This window comes from Zonotrichia albicollis, chromosome 19, assembly GCF_047830755.1.
Source record: "Zonotrichia albicollis isolate bZonAlb1 chromosome 19, bZonAlb1.hap1, whole genome shotgun sequence".
Lineage (NCBI taxonomy): Eukaryota > Metazoa > Chordata > Aves > Passeriformes > Passerellidae > Zonotrichia > Zonotrichia albicollis.
Window position 1 is genome coordinate 5,219,349 of NC_133837.1, and position 17,963 is coordinate 5,237,311.

The following is a 17,963-nucleotide window of genomic DNA, read 5'->3' on the forward strand; positions in this document are numbered from 1 at the left end:
GGGGGAGCACAGAGGCTGCTGTCCCATCCCTGCTCCAGGCAGGGCTCCCAGGGTGGGCTTGAGAGGAATGGTGGATTTGTCTTTCCAAACCAGCTGTGGGTCTGCTGGCAGATAAAACCAGCACTGAGAGGTGAAAGGAACAATGGTAGGGTTGCACTGATTGATGAATGGAAAAAGATGTTTGCTTTTACAAATAAACTTTAGGTTTGCTGATAAATGAAATTAGATCTTGAAAGATGAAAGAAACAATGGGGAAGAAAAACCCCTAAATTCTGTAAGAACTAAAAATTAAAAGGGAGTGTTGTACATTAGAGGGGAATCTCTGGTATCAGGCATTCCAGGGAGTCTGAACCTCTCAAGTACCTCAGCCAATGGGGAAAGAGAGAGGGAAATTGGGATAAAAAGGAAGACTGCATCCTCCAGAAACTTGAGAGATCCCAGGGGAATGCCCCATGGCCTCTCCCTTTATTCAAATAAAACAAAAATGGACTCCTCTGTCTCCTTTTTGGACATAAACCTCTGGTGTTTGTGGATTAATTTTCCTGACAGCTGCAATCCCAAACCAGGAGGCAGCAGTGTTTCTATGCTGATAACCCCTGTCCCAGCCCAGCCACCACGTGCAGACACTGCCAGGGACAACCCAGAGCCTGGCCCCAAACCCATCCTGGCAGGAACATCCCTGGAGGGACTTGATGAACACGAAGAAACCAATTTTCCCCATCTCCTCAGGTATTGTAGCTTTCAGTGCTAATTACTGTCTGGTTTAATTCATCCATAACTGATATGGTCTTCAAAGCTTAAATGTCTTGCTCTAACGTTTCCAGTTTTTTATTCGTTTTTTTTCCCCTTGGAACTCCTGCAAGGGAGCCTCTGGGACTCCACAGCTCTTGCTTTTTGTTTGCTTTTAATCAGCTTGCTTTCTTCCCAAAAACAAAGACTAATAGCTCTGCCATGGTTTCTCCTTGGAAATTTCACCACATTGAGGAGAAGAGAGAGGAAAAGTGTGACTTGTTACAGGCTGAGTTTCCTGATGTCTTTCCATGTTTTTATCTGGTTGGCTGCAAGAAAAACAACTCTGAATTTAGCTGAGAAATTGAAGGGCACACGTATAATTTGGGAGCGATCCAACCTGTGAGACCGTGGTGAGCAAATTTGGTTGCTTTGGTTTGAACAGACAGGTGTCTGCTAAGGAAGGCAGGAGCATCCTTTAAAATGGAAAAGGCAAACCCTCCTCTCTCTGAATTATTATAATTTTGAAATTAAGGGGCTCTCAGGCAAAGATATGGGAGTAGGAATAACAGTTCTTTATGAGGAAAATTTTAAAAATACAAATGTAATAGTACAAAAAACAAAACTACTGATGGACTGAGAACATGCCCTGCCCCCTGTGTGTCAGGGCGGTGTCCCAGCCCCATCCATGGGGGCTCAGCCCTCCTGCAGTGCCAGCTGTGGCTCTGCTGCAGCAGGGATCCTGCACAAGGGGGGAGTTTTCCTCTGCAGCTCCAGGGCTGCTGCAGATGGGCCTGGGCTCCCTCTGGCCATGCAGGGCAGCAGAAAGCTGCTTCTCTGGCAATGCAGGGGGCAAAGGCTGCTGTGCTGGGCCAGGCTCAGATTGGATCCAGGTAGGAATGCTTGGCTCCTCCCCTGGGCGGAGCATCTCCCCATGGGATGCTGGGATTGGATCAGCCCTGCAGGGACACTCAGTGGCCATGGACAGCAGAGATCTCCTGGAGGGAGGGTTGGCTGTGGGAGAGATAAAGAAAAAACTGCCCCAAGGACAGCAGAGAACTGCCCCAGCTCTGACAGATGGGAACAGAACACACATCCAGCTACAGCTTTCAGCCTGAGGCAGGGTGGAAATGAGGGATCAGCAGGCCAGGGAGCCCCATCCTTGTGGCAGAACCATCATGGAACTGTCCTGGTGTGAGGAACTCTGGTTGCTGGTGCAGTGAAACCCCTCTGGAGGTGCAGGGAGGTTGGGTTGTGCTGCTCTGTGTAGGCTGAGGTGGTGCTTGCAGAAAGCACCCATGGGTGCTGCTCCTCCTGGCAGCATCTCAGGCAGAGCTGAGTGTCCTGGGATTATTCCAGAGGATGGATTTGTCGGCTAACAGCACAAACCCTGTGCCAGACCTGAGAGCAGTGCTGTGGCCATGCCTACTCTCCAGGCAGGAATAAGGAATAAGGAATAAGGAATAAGGAATAAGGAATGACTGCTGAGTGCACCCCTGCCACCCCCCAATGGCTCCTGGGGTGCAGCCCCCGGCCCCTCCACAGCTCTGGGGGACAAAATCTCCTCATCCTGCAGCCCAGGTGGGCTCCAGGAGGGTGAGGTTCTCATGTGGGCATGGACAAAAGGGATGGAAGGAGATGCTGGAGGTCCAGGCAGGGTTTAGAAGCCACAGCACAGCCCACACACCCCACACCAGGGGGGCATTTGCAGGGCCCCTTCTCTCCCCTCCTTCCACAGGATCCAAGTAGAACATTTTGGGTCTTTTTTTCTGCTTTTCTCATCTTTGCTGCCTGCTGGAGCTGATTTATCCCTCAGGCTCGCAGAGCTCCATCCAAGAGGGACATGTTTTGCCTTTGTAGTACATGAGATTGCTATAAATTATTGGCTGCTTTGTGTCAGCCAGAGCCCGACACAGCCCATAAAACTCTCTGGCCATGATATTGCTCTTGAACCTGGCACCAGGCTGCTGATGGTGAGCTGGCACAGACCCAAAGGAAGGGGTTGGAGCTCCAGGCATGTGTTCTTTTTCCTAAAGTCACATTCTGGAGACATTCCAAACCCATCTGGATGTGTTTCCATGTGCCCTGCTCCAGGTGATCCTGCCTTGGCAGCAGGGTGGATCTCCAGAGGGCCCTTCCAACCCTGACTATTCTGGAATTCTGATTCTGTACCACCCCTGGCCACCCCTCCACTGTGGACAAGTGGGCAAGGAATTCAACAGCATGTTTCCGAGGCTTGAAGGTGTAGCAGTAGTAGTAGTAGTAGTAGTAATAATAATAATAATAATAATAATAATAATAATAATTTAATTACAATTTTAAATTTTATTATAATTAGATTATTTAATATAATTTAATTATTTATATATTTTTTTTTTATTATTATTATTATTATTATTATTATTATTATTATTATTATTATTATTATCCAAGCACAGAACCAGTGAGGTTAAAACTGAGCTGTCTCAAGGCCAGATTGCTGCCTGCTCACTTTATTAGCCCTAAGTGATGTTTGCAGGAGGGCAATGGGAAGCAAAGGGGACCTCTTGAGGACCACAAAAACTGGACTTTTAATTTAAAACTACCCTTTCCTGTTGCAGTGTCTCTCCTGTCAGTCCATTTTTTATTCCTGCTATGCAGCAGTGATCAGCAGGTAGCAAGGGAGAAAGGAAACTGATGGCCTTGCAGGTCTGTCTGGCCGGTTCCTGTGCTGTAAATTATAGATATATATGGTACAAAGGAGCGCTGGGATATTAATTTCTGTTGTTGAAAATCACAGACCCTCTACTTTAATTTACTGCTAAATAATAAATGACTTTGTGAGATACTCAGCAAAGATAAAGACACCTCGGTAAATCAAACAGCTCATAAGCACTTCGGGCTCAGTCTGTCTTGCATGTGTACTTAAGTGGTTTATATTGTTCTCAGAAAGCAGAAATAAGCAGGCGTTTAACTGATGCTATCTGCCAAAATAAAGGATGAACCCGTGAATCAAATGGCTCCCTGCAAATCCTCATTTGCATTTGAAGAGCGGAATGAGGACCGGTGCTGTAGGGATCTGGAAATGTTCAGGGACAAGGCTCAAACGAGCCATGGGATGCAGACCCATGTGGGGCCATCACAGAGAGCAGCAGGTGGGTTTATATAGGATTTGTGTGGGGTTTGTCCTCAGCTCAGCAGGAGAGGAGTGCACGGATAAATCTGGAGGTGCCAGGGTTTGATGCTGTCTCTCCTTACCCCGCACCTGCAAAAACACCATTTGGGAAAATCCGCATGTTCCCATTCTCGTGGCACTGGACATGGTGCAGAGCAAGGTGAGATGATGGTGGCACTGGGGACCCCGATCTGCAGCATGGATCTGCCACGGAGAGCCAGATCCCTGCCTGGTTCTGCCTCAGTTTCCCTCTTGGCGTTGAGAGGAATAGCAGATTTGTCTTTACAAACCACCTGTGGGTCTGCTGGTACATAAAACCAGCACTGGGAGATAAAAGAAACAATGGGAAGGATTCCACTGATTGATGAATGGAAAAAGGCATTTGCTTTTACAAATAAACTTTAGGTTTGCTGATGAATAAAATTAGACATCAAAAGATGAAAGAAACAATGGGGAAGAAAAACCCCTAAATTCCATAAGAATTAAAAATGAAAAGGGAGGGTTGTACATTAGAGGGAAATCTCTGGTATCAGCATTTCAGGAAGTCTGAACCTCTCAAGTACCTCAGCCAGTGGGGAAAGAGAGAAGAAAAATGTAGGAAATTGGGATAAAAAGGAGGCTGAGCCCTCCAAAAATTTGAGAGACCCCAGGGGAATGCCCCATGGCCTCTCTCTTTATTCAAATAAAGGACTCCTCTGTCTCGTTTTTGGACATAAACCTCTGGTATTTGTGGATTAATTTTCCTAACAGCGTGCAGAGGAGCCCCTCCACCTCCCCAGGCTGCCGTCCAGCTCTGCCTCCTGGGCCAACACTTTTCTCTCCTCCCTGACCCTTCTTGTGCCAGGCAGCAGAGACAGAGCCATAAAATTGCATCTGCAGGGAAGGCAGGAGCTCTGGGGTGGCTGTAAGGACGTTGGATGTCGGGCACTGCAGCCCAGCCCCACAGATCCAGGAAAGCAGCAGCCACAGAGTGCCAGGCTCCAGCTAATTTGCCAAGGCAAGTTAGAGTCAAAAAGATGCAATCAGAGTCTGAACTGAAAATAAGACATGGATGTGGCCCATTTTGACATTTATAGCTCGTGTTTATTATGCAAATTGGCCACACTTTATAGGAATGCAGCAGAAGGAGATTGCAAAGGGCACCAACTCATCCTTGACGTCTGCGTTGGAAGCGTCTCCCCGTGCATCTGTGGCCCTGTTGAGCAGATTTTTGGGGTGCTGGGGAGGCAGCTGGGGGTGTGGGGGCTCTGTGAGTGGTACCAATGCCTGGCTGGGGCTGTGGGGCCTTTAGGGATGTGGGTTTGGTGGAACAAGAGGGTGTCAGAGCAGAGCTGATCCCCAGGATACAACACAGAGGCATTTCCTTGGATAATTTCAGCAGATCATTTCAGCCAGAGCTCTGGCTGCGCTGCTGATAAAAACGAGAGCAGGCTCCAGGTGCTAAAGTGATTTCAGCATTTATTATAATAAAAAGAAAGGCCCAAAGAAAGGGGGCCCGGGCCTTCCCTCAAGGATGGAGCAGCGTCGGCGCTGGGGCTGCTCAGCAGCGATGGCCCCGATGCTCCAGGGGAACTGCACAGCTTCTCTGGGTCAGATTCCCCCTTTTATACCATTTTTTGTCCCTCTGGATTGGTTTCTTTTGGGATACTTTATTTGCATGAAGGTTGAAGGCCTTGATTGGCCCATTACAGTTCTGTCCAGGCTGGCTCGTTTCACTGGGGGTGCTGCACTTTACTGAGGTGTAATTTCTTATAACTGCCCTTTTAACCCCTTTTACAATATAACAACCAAACTAGCAGTACATGTTAAAAATGAGAGCAGGCTCCCATGCTAAAGTGATTTCAGCATTTGTTCTAACAAAAATAAAGGCCTAAAGCAATGGGGCCCGGGCCTTCCCTCAAGGATGGAGCAGCGCCGGTGCTGGGGCTGCTCAGCAGCGATAGCCCTGATGCTCCATGTCATCTAGAGACCCCAGCACCCTGTGCCATGGACAGTGCCACCCTTGGAGGTGTGCTGGACTCTCCAGCCCACTCTGGGGGTGTTACAGCTCCGTGGATGTCTTCATTTGGAAAGACAGGTGCCTGCTAAGGAAGGCAGGAGCCTCCCCTGAAATGGAAAATGTAAACCTTCCCCACCCCTCCAAATTGCTATTAATTTTAAATTAAGGGGCTCTCAGGCAAAAATATGGGAGCAGGAAATAACAGTTCTTTAATAGGGAAGGAAAATAAAAGGATAACATAAACAATGCAGTACACTGGAACAACACTGCCAGAGTCAGAACCCAACCTGACACCCTGTGGGTCAGGGTGTTGGCAGCAGTCCCATTGGAATTGTGGCTCAGCCCTCCTGCAGTGTCAGGGCTGGTTCTGCTGGAGCAGGGATCCTGGAGAGAAGGATGCATTCTTCCTCTGAAGATCCAGGGGAAGAGGCAGCTGCTGTTCCTCTGGGGAATCCAGTGGAGAAGCTGTGCTGGTGTTCCAGAATCTCCAGATTATATCCAAGCAGGAATGCTTGGCTCCTCCCTGGGCTCCCATCTCCCAATGGGATGCTGTAGTTCTTATCAGCCATGCAGGGACATTCAATAGCTGTTATCAGCAATGTCCCCTCCTGAGGGAGGTGTGATTGTGGTCACTCAGAGAGAGAGAGATAAGGCAAACTGCCCACTTGACAAAGGTAATCTGCCATACAGATGGTAATGGAAAACATCTGGCCTTGCAATCTGGAACAGTGGAGAGGCCTGAGGATGCTGTGCAGGTGTTAATTCATGTGCCTGACAGCAGAGAGCAGCTCGGGGTGGGCGCATTGTTCTGTCCCTGAGGGCTTTGTCCAGCTCCATGACACAGAGCCTGCTGCTGGCTGTGCTCCTGTGGAGAGGACAAACCACGCCTGGTACAGCTGGTGTGAGGAGAGCCACAGTTGCAGTAAAGGGGAAAAACTGCAGGAAAGTGGAAAAATTGTAAGAAAAAGGCCTTATAAAATCATGCCTGCTCTGTTATATCAGTGGCTGGCCTTGTCAAGCTAGCAGTTTGCAAGTGCCCATGTGAAAGCAATCCTGGTGTGAACAGTTTGTTAACATAACAATCTATTTCTGGGTGAAAAACAACTAGCACATGCATAAACATTAACTCTATCCCATGAGAAGCAGGGAAGAAAATATGTAAACAATTTAAGAATGTAGAGATTTGATGGACAAGTAAAATACCTTTTACTAACCAGTAAAGTAATTGGCAAGAAAGCTCCTGACCAACTGGAGTCCCACACAAGGTCTGTAAAACTGTATAAAAAGGAGTTATGTGAATAAAAAATGGGCTTTTTTTGATCATGGAGTAAATGGAGTCTCATGTGAACTATTCTGATAGAGCACTGTGGCATTCATATTTTCTGAAAAATCCCATCACCCAGGATTTTTCCCCTGGGAAGCTGAGAAGCCTCAGAGAAAAGGGAAAACAATGTTATCTCATTTGCTTCTCCTGTGTTTTGCTCCTTTGGAATGTGTTTGGAGATTGTTTACCCACAGGTGATTGTTCCATTGGTTTCATGTGAATTGTTTTGACTTATTGGCCAAGCTGTGTCAGGGCTCTGGAGAGAGTCCTGAGTTTTCATTATTATCTTTTTAACCTACTGTAAGTATCCTTTCTGTATTCTTTAGTAGAGTTTAGTATAGCGTTATTTAATATAATATAGCATCATAAAATAATAAATTAGCCTTCTGAGAACATGGAGTCAGATGCATCATTCCTCCCTGCCACAGGGCACCCTGCAAATACAATAAGCACAGCCATGTAGAACTGGATCTGGAAGAAATTTTGCCACAATGAGCTATTCTTCAATAAAAAAGCAGCCCCTGGGAGGTGGGAGGCAGCAAGGGGGGCGTGCTGCAATCAGCAGAGTCCTGGCCACAGCAGGGCTCCTCAGCAGGTCACAGCAGGCCACCAGCTCTGGATTTGTCATCTTCAGAGTGGAGGACACCAGCCCAGCTGGCTCTGCTGGCTCTGCACACAAACTGCCCATCTGGCAGGCTGAGGGCAGAGGAACCTCCAGCTGGGAACACTGACAAGTGCCTGAGAGAGAAAACTTCTTTCCCCAGCACAGCTGGATTTGCTCAGGGATGTTTCTCTACAAGCAAGTCAAGCAAGTGAATAACAATTGAAGAACAATTTATTAGACACACAAACCTCTTCAACCTTCTCTGCAGCAGGGGGCTGGGGACAGAGGAGAGGGTGATGGGAGTAATCCCAGATACAACTGAGCTCTATGGAGCAGGGAATTTTCACTTCGTTTTTCAGGTGAAGGCAGAACTCCCTGAGCTTTCAGCTCATCACTGGGGTGGGAGGGATGTGTGCTCTTCAAGTGCCTTGGGCTCAGGTGTCCCAGGTGTTCACAGGGGTCCCAGGATGAGAGGAGACAAGGATCTGACTCCATGTTTCAGAAGGCTGATTTATTATTTTATGGTATATATTATATTAAAACTATACTAAAAGAATAGAAGAAAGGATTTCATCAGAAGGCTGGACAAGGAAGCAGGAATGGAATGATAACAAAATCCTGTGACTGACCAGAGAGTCCGAGCCAGCTGACTGTGATTGGCCATTAATTAGAAACCACCACACAAGACCAATCACAGATGCACCTGTTGCATTCCACAGCAGCAGATAATCATTGTTTACATTTTGTTCCTGAGGCCTCTCAGCTTCTCAGGAGGAAAAAAGCCACATTTATCTACACAGAGAAAAGCAAGACACAATTCCTCCCAAAAATATTTCTAGATTTCTCATTCTCTGAACCTCAGAGAAAGAAAAAACAATTCCCATCTTATTTGTTGTACCTGTAGAATACAATATAGAAACTATTATACCAAAGTAGAATACAATCTAGAAACTGTTTACCCAAAATAACAGAGTTTTGTTTCCTTGGCCCATCAGGGCCAAGCATGTGTGTACATCAAAACTGTCAACTGAAAGTAAAAAAATTCTATACCGTTATATACAAAATTAAATACTTAACAAATTCAATTTAAATGCAATGTAATATAATATAATATAGTTTAAAATAATATAGTATTATGAAATAATTAATTACCCTTCTAATATCAATGAAATCCTCCTCATCATTCTCTCCCCTTGTCGGGGTTGCCTGCAGATGCTACAGACCCCCACCAGAATATCTGTGGTCTGGCACATCCCACACCACAGCAGTGACCCCAAAGGCAGAGGATCCAACCCCAGCAGGTCCAGGTTCCCAGATCCATGTGCTGTTCAGTTTTCCTGAAAGGGCAGCTCCAATATGCCCAGAGATGCTTGGGTGTGATGTGGCACAAACCCCACATCTGACAGTGAAAGCATTCTGCTGGAGCACAGCAGGAGGAAAGCAAATTACTGTGGAGTAAACCAGAAAATCCATCATGGGTGGGAAGAGGAGGAGGGAACTGGTTGAAAGATCCACGTACAGGACTGTGACAGCAATCAAACAACAGCCCTTTAAATGTCAAGGGGTGTGAGCGTGGTTTAATAGCAACCAAAACGCTGCCAAGCTGGGTGATGAGGAACAAAGCAGAGGGATGGAGACATCCACCCATTATCTGCTCCCTGGAGAAAGAGAGGAGGGAGATAATTCAGGTTTGTGCCTGATCTGCTGTGTAAATCTCGGAGAGGTAATGTTTTCTTTTATCAAAAGAGGAAAAAAAAGAGAATGTTTGTTTTCAGCAGTGTCGCTGCCATCAGCCTGAGCTGGGCTGTACAAATGAGATTCACAGAGTTTGCAGGCAGCCAGAGCTGGGCAGGATTGCACCCAGGAGGGATGGACGCCTGCAGGGTGTGAGCTGGCCAGCCCCTTGCTCCCTTGGAGGCAAAGGACTGACTGTGAGGGGGATCAGCAGTGTGAAAAATGCACATTTTATGATTGGCTTTTCACAAATATTAAAATGAATATTATATGTGTTATGTTAGAAAGTTATGCTGTACTAATTTTCTTAAGTAGTGCGTTAAATATAGTTTTCGTTTATAACATAATGTGTGTTAAATATAGTTTGAGGTTATAACATAATGTTAAAATAGAAACTATGCTATGTAGGATACTTTTTAAAAGAAAGGACTCGCAGTGAGATAGCAGCCACAGGACACCTAAATCTTCAGGAGAAAAAGAATTTATTGCTTCATTACCAGAAGAAACTTCTTTTATCGTCTCTTATCAGAAGAAACAAACTTCTTTCTGCCTTGCTCAGCCCTGAGACACCGCTAGGATTCAAAGGAAGAAGTTGACACTGACCAGACAGAATCCTTTGTTGGAATGGAATTTGTGCATCATGTATGAGATGTATGAATATGCAACAGGTTATTGTTTTTAAGGGTTAATCCTCTGTTAATGTGTGCCCTTTTTTGGGCTTATGTTGCCCAGAAAGACGTACCTGGACGTCCATAACTCTTTGTTTCTATTGTCTTGTATTGTCCTAATCCAAATTGTCCAAATTTTTATTACTCTAATTATATTACTATTTTTATAACCATTTTATTACTATTAAACTTTTAAAGTTTTCAAAACAAGTGATTGGCGTTATTCACAAGCAGGGTACAGGGTTTGCAGCAACGGGTGTGAAATGCTTTTACCCTCACAAATAAAACTCATGGAAGGGTGTGAAAGGCTTTTATTCTGCACACACCTGCCCTGGGCCAGGGAGGGAATGGGTGGCTGTCCCTGCCCACAGTGCTGGGATTGTCCCTCCACCTCCCTGCCAGGCTGGTGGCAAACAAGGCTGGGAGGGCTCAGAGTGTGCCGGGGGAGCCAGCACAGCCTGGCTGGCTCATCCACCACTGCACGTTTGGCTCCAGTGATGCCTCAAGGATGACCTAGAGCAGAGGCTGGACAGAGTCTAAGAATAAAGCAGGGATTTATGAAAAGGATCTCCTCAATGGATCCACCTTGGGCAGCACAAGAGCCCAGCCAGGGCTGCACCCAAGATGAACCAAAATGGTCCCAAAATGCACAACTGGTCACAGGGTCTCTCACTGTGATCAGTTCTGCTCCATTTGCATCTTGCGGTTCATTGTCCCATTCCAGCTTTAGCCCATGCAGTCCCATCCTTGTTTTTCTCTCTCCAGCCCACTCTGTTTGTGCTCTTGGGGCTGAAATTTGGATCATTTGTCCTTGGTGCCCAGCTAGAGAAGGAATTGTTTTGTCTCCCTGCTCTGTGCACAGAGCTCACCATCCCCTGATGTGAACCCAGACCCACACACTAAAGCAGCACAGAATGTGAAAAATAGAAAAGCCAAAACCTGAGGCATCACCAGGGCTCTCCCACCATGCTCTGGGTACCTGGCACCCCTGAAGGATTTCACTGCAATCACAGTTGGATTTGATGGTCTTGGAGGTCTTTTCTAACTTCAAAGATTCTACAAATCTGTGAGGAAAAAAAGAACACTGAGCATTGTGAGCTCAGCATTAAACCAGCAAGGCATGAAAAGTAGGGCTGTGCTGGGAGAGGGGAGATCCCTGAACTGGTCAAGGGGCAGCAGGGAAGGGTTTTGTACTCTGAGAAGCACAAAAGCAGCTTTTGCAGAGTCAGCTCCTCACATCTGCGGGTATTTGTGTTTTCATTCATGCCCCTGCATCACAATTCTTTGTGCAAAGCAGGGATCGTGCCCTCTGCTTTCACAGGGACTGGGAAGATGTTCCTGGGTGTTTGTGGAACGCTCCTGCTGTGTATTTACAAGGGCAGAGGAAATGAGGAGTTCAATGTTCAGAGCAGGCTCTGAGCAGGGCAGACACCCACTCCAGGGAATCTCAGTGTGGGATTTCCTGCTCAGCTGGCTCAGCTGGGGCTGGGCTGGTGGCACAAACCTGTCCCTGTGTCACCCAATCCCTGCGGGGATGTGCCAGCACCCAGAGGCCACCCTAAGCTTTAATGGGCAAAAATGAGGTTTTGTTTGCTGGTGGTGTGGTGCTTGGTTTTCCCAGCTGCTCCTCCCATCCAGGTTTTGCACAGCTTGGACCAGTATGTATATTTTATAAGAGGTCTGCTAAAATGTGTTACTGCAGAAATAAAACTAAACACTGCTTCATTTTAAATGAGCCATCAGGGAGCAGGTTATTGCTTGTGTGTTGGAGTGGTTTTCTGCTCCCAGGCTGTTTATACCAAAATGTCTTGGAGGGAAAATTGTGATTAAATTTCTTGAAAGATACCTGTATTTGTGCTGAAAGCCTCTCTCCCAGCCAGGAGTGGGGCTGTCAGAGTTGCTGAAAGTGAAGCACAATTCAACATAAATAGGCAGCCTTGAGAACCATCAGCAGAATATTAAATGAAAATAGTGATTTACTCTGTATTAACTGCCCTGTGGTTTCAGCTCCAGCCAAGAACAGCCTCTGAACTCTCTGTGTGCAGAGATTTTGCCTTTGGGGGGGGCGGGGATTATAAAAGTGGAATGATGGAATGGTTTGGGTTGAAAAGGACCTAAAAGCCTTCCATCCCATTCCACCCTGACATGGGCAGGGACACACTTCACTGTCCCAGGTGGGACAACCTGGCCCTGGGCACTTCCAGGGATAGGGCAGCCACAGCTGCTCTGGGCACCCTGTGCCAGCACTCTCCCAGGGAGGAGCTTCTTCCTCACTCCTTTTAGTGTAAAACTATTCTGTCCTGTCCTAAATTATCTGCCTGTGTAAAAAGTCACTTTCCATCTTTTTATAAGCCACCTTCAGGCCCTGGAATGGCTCTGAGCTCTTCTGGAGCCTTCTGTTCTCCAGGTGAGCACCCCCAGCTCTGCCAGCCCAGCTCCAGAGCAGAGGGGCTGCAATCCCTGGAGCATCTCTGTAACTCCAGCCCTTGGAGCATCTCCTTGACTCCAGTCCCTGGAGCATCTCCGTGGCTCCCTTCGCACCAGCAGCTCCAAAGCCAAACCCTGCCCGGTCGGGCCGTTCCGAGCTGCACGAGGTCCTGTTCTCGGTCAGTCCCGAGGCCACGGAGCTGGGCTCCGCTCCCGGCCGTTCCTCTCCCGTTCCCGGCTGCTCCCGGCCGCCGCTGCAGTCCCAGCTCAGGCCACACGAGGGCGCTGTCCCTGGCGGGCCGTGCCCTGCGCGGCGCTCCGGCCCGCGGCTGCTCTCGGTGCCCTTCGGGCCGCGCTTCCGGCCGCGTGGGGATGAGGGAAGGCCGGGGCTATGGCGGGCACGGGGGCGCTGAGGGAAGGCCGGGGCTATGGCGGGCTGGATGGGAGCTGGGGTCAGCGGAGTGTGGGGTGTTGGGTGCGGGGAGGGGGCTGGGAGAAATGGAGTTGCGTCTGGAGAGCTGGGGGTGATGAGGGTTGGGGGCAGAGTGTGGGGTGCAGGAATGGCGGTAATGGGGGCTGCGGGGTAAGCAGGCGCTGGAGGCGGTGTGGAAGGTGGGGGGACGTTGGGGACTCGGGGGGGAAGCGAGGTACTGGACTGCAGGGCATGGAGGTCTGGGGGCGGCTGGATTCGGGGGTGCAGGGGGGTTTATGATCAGAATGGCGGGTATTGCGGTATGGGAGGAAGGGTGTAGGGTTGCAGGGGGTGCTGCAGTGGGGTTGGAGGATGGTGTGGGAGGCAGGAGTGAACGTGAGGAGGCCGGAGCAGACGGTTTGGGGGGCTTGGGATGCAGTGAGGGCCTGGGAGGACAGAGTGTGGGGTTCTGTGGTGGGCTGGGGGAGGCAGCTGTCGGGGTGCAGAGGGGATATTGGGGTGTAGTGAGGGCCTGGGAGGCTGCAATGGAGGTTGGGAGAGGCAGGGTTTGGGGGGCTGGAGCTTTGGGGGCTGCAGGGTTTGGGGTCTCTGGGGGTTTTGGGACTGTGTAGGGTGTCTGTAGGAGGGCTGGGGTGCTGTGCAAGGACAGCTCTGGGCTGTGGCTGCTCCCTGGGGAGGTGCTGGGCCCACAGCAGGGTGGGAGCGCAGAGTGGGGCCCGTGGGGTGTAAGGGGTGAGCTGTGTGGTGGGGAGGGGGCTGCAACAGCCAGAGCAGGGTTTGTTTTTGCTGTGTGTCCCAGGGTTTCCTGCCGGGGCTCAGCCCCAGATGGTGACACGGGTGGGACTGGGTGCTGCCATTGCTGAGGTGAGGGAGCAGCAGGTGAGTTGTGGGAGCCCTGGTGCCCCCCTGGGCAGGGGTAGGGGTCTGTGGGCTGGGGAAGGGCTGCTGGGTGGTGCCAGCCAGCCTCACCCGTGCCCGAGAGCAGCTCCCAGGTGGGCTCCGTGCTGGGCCTCACCTGTGCAGTAACAGGTGTGAACATTCATGAAGCATTTTGATGGTCATGTATGATACTGCAAACAACAGCTGCACCCCTAATGCAGGGAAAAATGGGTTAGGTTGGGTTTTTTTTTAATGTGGACTGAGTCTTCTTTTGAAAATGTTTTGTGAAATCAAACTGGTGCTCTCTCTAGTATGGAAATGAGAACTTGGGTACTTGATTTATCACTAGATGCTGTTTGAGTTGCAACTTTGTTCCCCACGTAGCAGGGAACAGTGATAAGGTGGTTTTTGCACTTGAGCAACTGTAAGGCTTTGTTGGGAGTTGTGTACTTCGCTCTCTTGTTTACATGTCTGGTTTGTCTCCTGCAGGGGGGTTCACCTGGGGACACCTCAGGGCTGTGTGCCCTGGCAGGTGTGGCAAGGGGGAGGGCCTGTGCTGGGAACCTGGCACCACAATGATCCTGGCTCCTGGCAAACATTCCCTGCCAAAATAACAAGTGCTTTTGCAGTTTGTTGTTGCTGTGGGGTGGGTGATGTGGCTCTGGGAGTGGTAGAGATGCTTTTGGGAAGGATTTTAGGGGGAGATGGGGTGGATGATGCTTCAGTTAACACTGATCCAGAGGAATGGGTGTGTATAGAATGGGGGCTCTGGCTTTAGCATTCCTGGCTGGACATCTTGTTTTTTTAATTTCAGGTGGCTGGAGCAGGAGGTGATTCTGCATGATAGTGAGAGCTGCTCCTGCAGTTTGGTAATACCTGTGTGGTGTTATTGGGTTATCACAGAATCATAGAAGGATTTGGGCTGAAAGGGAAAATAGAGACCCTCTCCTTCCAGCCCCTGCCATGGACAGGGACACCTTCCCCTATCCCAGGTTGCCCCAAGCCCCATCCAGCCTGGCCTTGAATATGTCCAGGCAGTTCTCTGGCTGTTTACCCAGAAGAAGTGGCCACAGCTTCCCTGGGTATCCTGTGCCAGGGCCTCCCCACCCTCCCTAATACCCCATCCAACCTTTGTCTGTGCCTGTTGAAACCATTCCTCCCTATCCTGGCACTCCGTGCTCTTGTAAAAACTCCCCCTCCAGCTTTCCTGTGGGTTATAGAAAGCAGCTGTGCCTAATGGATGGTGAACATGAATAAAATCCGTTTTTCAAAGCTGACTTTCTTGTTTAATCCTTTTGTGCCTGAGCACTGTGGGGAGGTTTTACCTGCTGTAGGTGGCTGTGCAGGAGTGACACCTGCACTGTCCCCGGGGCTGTCACACCCTGCAGATGTGCCCCAGCCCTGTCTGGGGAGCTGTCAGGCAATGGGATCCTGGATTGAGCTGTGGGATTTGGGATCACTCGGTGTGCCGAGCTCCCGCCTCCACTAGAGGGTGTGGAGCGCCGCAGAATCCTTTGTTTTCACGGGAACGGGAGAACCGGGAGCCTTTCTGTTATCGGATGTGCCGGCAGGATTACATCCCTCGGGACATCCTGCTCCGTGCCCTGGCAGCAGCCCAGGCTGCATTACACAACGCCAGCCAGCTCGGGGCATGCCATGGGATGTCCCTGGGCAGCCTGCGGCCAGGAGGAGCAGCTGGAGTGTGCAGGGGAGGCAGCTCTGCTCTAGGCTGGGTCCGGTGGAGCCCAGCTCCTGGATGAGGTTTCTGGAGGGATAACTTGCGCATTCCAAGTTCCCTCTCCCTTCTCTTGGGGAGAAAAATTTATCTAAACAGCAGGGACAAATTTCCTGTTCCACTTGCACAAGAGCCTGGCTCCTAGATTTCCCTTCCTGGAGGGAATTTCCACTTGCTCTGCAACCTTCCCAAGCCAAGCCCACCATCAGTGTGCAGTGAAATTCCACAAGGCTGTGCTGCCTGCAGGGCTGTGTGTGCTCCCTGTGCTTGTAGGATGTGCTGCTCAGCTCCAGGTTGGCTCCTTGGCCAGGTACAGGATTTCTTCCTTGCTAAATTCTGCCTCCAAGTGTCTCACTAAGAACAAAATCCTGAGCAGAACTGGACCCAGCATTGCCCTGCTGCAGCACTGAGTGCTTAAAGGAGCACCCGGAGGGGAGCTGGGTGAGCAGGTGGTGCTGTGGCTGTGGAGAAACACAGGCAATGTCAGAATTCAGAACATCCCTCTGGCTGTCCTGGAGTGCCAGGGCCCCTGCCAGGGGGCTCAGAGACCCTAGCACAGAGCCCAGCATGCCTGTGGTATTGATTATGACCCATGGAGCAAGTTACCAGCCTCATGTGAAGATCTGCAAGCCACAAACATATAAGTATGATAATAATCAGTTTGTCATGGGGTGCGAAATAGATTTTTGGGGTCTTTTAGAATGGGGGTTCAGTGGGCAATATGGAGGAATCTGGGCATGTCCAGCCTTTCTTCTTCTTCTTGGCCTCCATCTTCTGCTGTGATGTTGGCACTTTTAGATGGGTTTAGAGTAGAAGCTCACTGTCTAACACAGGTGATAGGTATTGGGAAGCAATTGTAACCATTGTACATGTAGTTTTTAGTATAAAGACATAACATTGCCCTGGGGGCAGGCAGAGTGCCTGTGACTGAATGGACCTTGGCAGGCCAGGAGAAAGAATTTCATAGATAAGATACAATAAACAACCTTGAGACTGAGAACTGAAGAGTTCTGACTCCTTTTTCAACTGCTGGGCTGGAAAAAGACTTTCTAACACATCTTGGGGTCAATGAGCAGCAAAATCCTGAGAAGGTTCCTCTGCAGCTGCTGGTACCGTGTGGGTCTGTGACATTTTGGAGCTGGATCCATCTGGGAGGGGAGCAGCTCCACAGGCAGGAGGGTTGTGCAGCTCTGTGGTGTCAGGAGGGCCCAAGGCCTCCATGTGCTGCCAGGGATGTCCAGTCAGAGCCTGGCATGGGAAGAGCCAACTGACCTCTCCAGGGACCCTCTTGGAGGAATCCTATGGGTGAATGTCCTAGAGGGAGGAGGGGTCCCAGAGAGCTGGGTAATATCCAAGGATCGCTTCTTCCAGACTTAATTATGTCACTATGGACAAAGAATGGAGCAAAAGGGACAGGAGAGCTGCAGGGATGGACATGGAGCTCTGTCAGGAGAGACAATGAGGGGGAAGAAGGGCCAGGATGAACACAGGGATGGTGTCTGAGCGTGCTCTGGTGTGCTCATCCATGGCCAGGAGTGCTGATGGGAGGGAGGTCAGAGAGCGTGTCCCCCCAGTGCCAGAGCTGGTGCAGAGCCAGCTGTGGAGCAGCAGCCAGGATCATAACCCAGCCAACCAAATCCTCCATCAGCTGAGCATGAAATGGAGATTTATGTGTCTAATGAGGAAGGAGGCAGACAGGAACCTGTGTTATACCTCAACTGCAGCCAGGCTAAATCCCAAACACTGGGGTTGTGCTGGGAACTGGTCAGACCCTGTGGAAAGGGAGCATCCCTCCCTGTGGGCATGGGTGATGCCAAGGCTGTGGGGAACAAGCTGAGGGCAAGGTGGGGCAGGTTGGTGAGCTATGGGGACACCTCTTTATCCTCCAGAGCACAGCCCAGAGAGGGCCTGGCTGTGCCTGGGGTGTCTCCCCTCACACTGAGCCCAGCCCTGCTCCAGGGCTGCCTTCTGCTCTCCCCTGCTCTGCTCCTGGTTTTGCTGAGGCTGGAGGAACTTTGAGCTCTGTGCCTGGCTGGACCTGAAGCTGGGGCAGCAATCAGCTCCCACTGTCTGTGTTAGGTAAGGGTTTGAACTTTGCCTTGTTGGAAGTGGAAATGTCTGGCCTGCTCTGATCTCTGCAGGAACTGAGTGTGGAGATTGAGAGCTGTGGCCCACTTCTGCTGGGTAAACAGCCAGAGAACTGCCCGTTTGCCACCTCTCCTCTCCCCTCCCTCAACCCCCCACTGAAGATGCTCTGGCAGCTCTCTTGGAGTGTGA

The 17,963-nt window shown here is 49.8% G+C and overlaps 1 long non-coding RNA gene and 1 other non-coding gene across 2 annotated transcripts; both read left to right on the forward strand.

The window, feature by feature from the left end:
* Positions 1–13,627: 13,627 nt before the first annotated feature.
* Positions 13,628–15,223, forward strand: LOC113460280 (uncharacterized). Its single transcript, XR_003382085.2, has 2 exons — positions 13,628–13,951; positions 14,766–15,223. It is a non-coding gene; the product is annotated as an uncharacterized LOC113460280 (long non-coding RNA).
* Positions 13,999–14,154, forward strand: LOC113460281 (small Cajal body-specific RNA 16). Its single transcript, XR_003382086.2, has one exon.
* Positions 15,224–17,963: the final 2,740 nt, after the last annotated feature.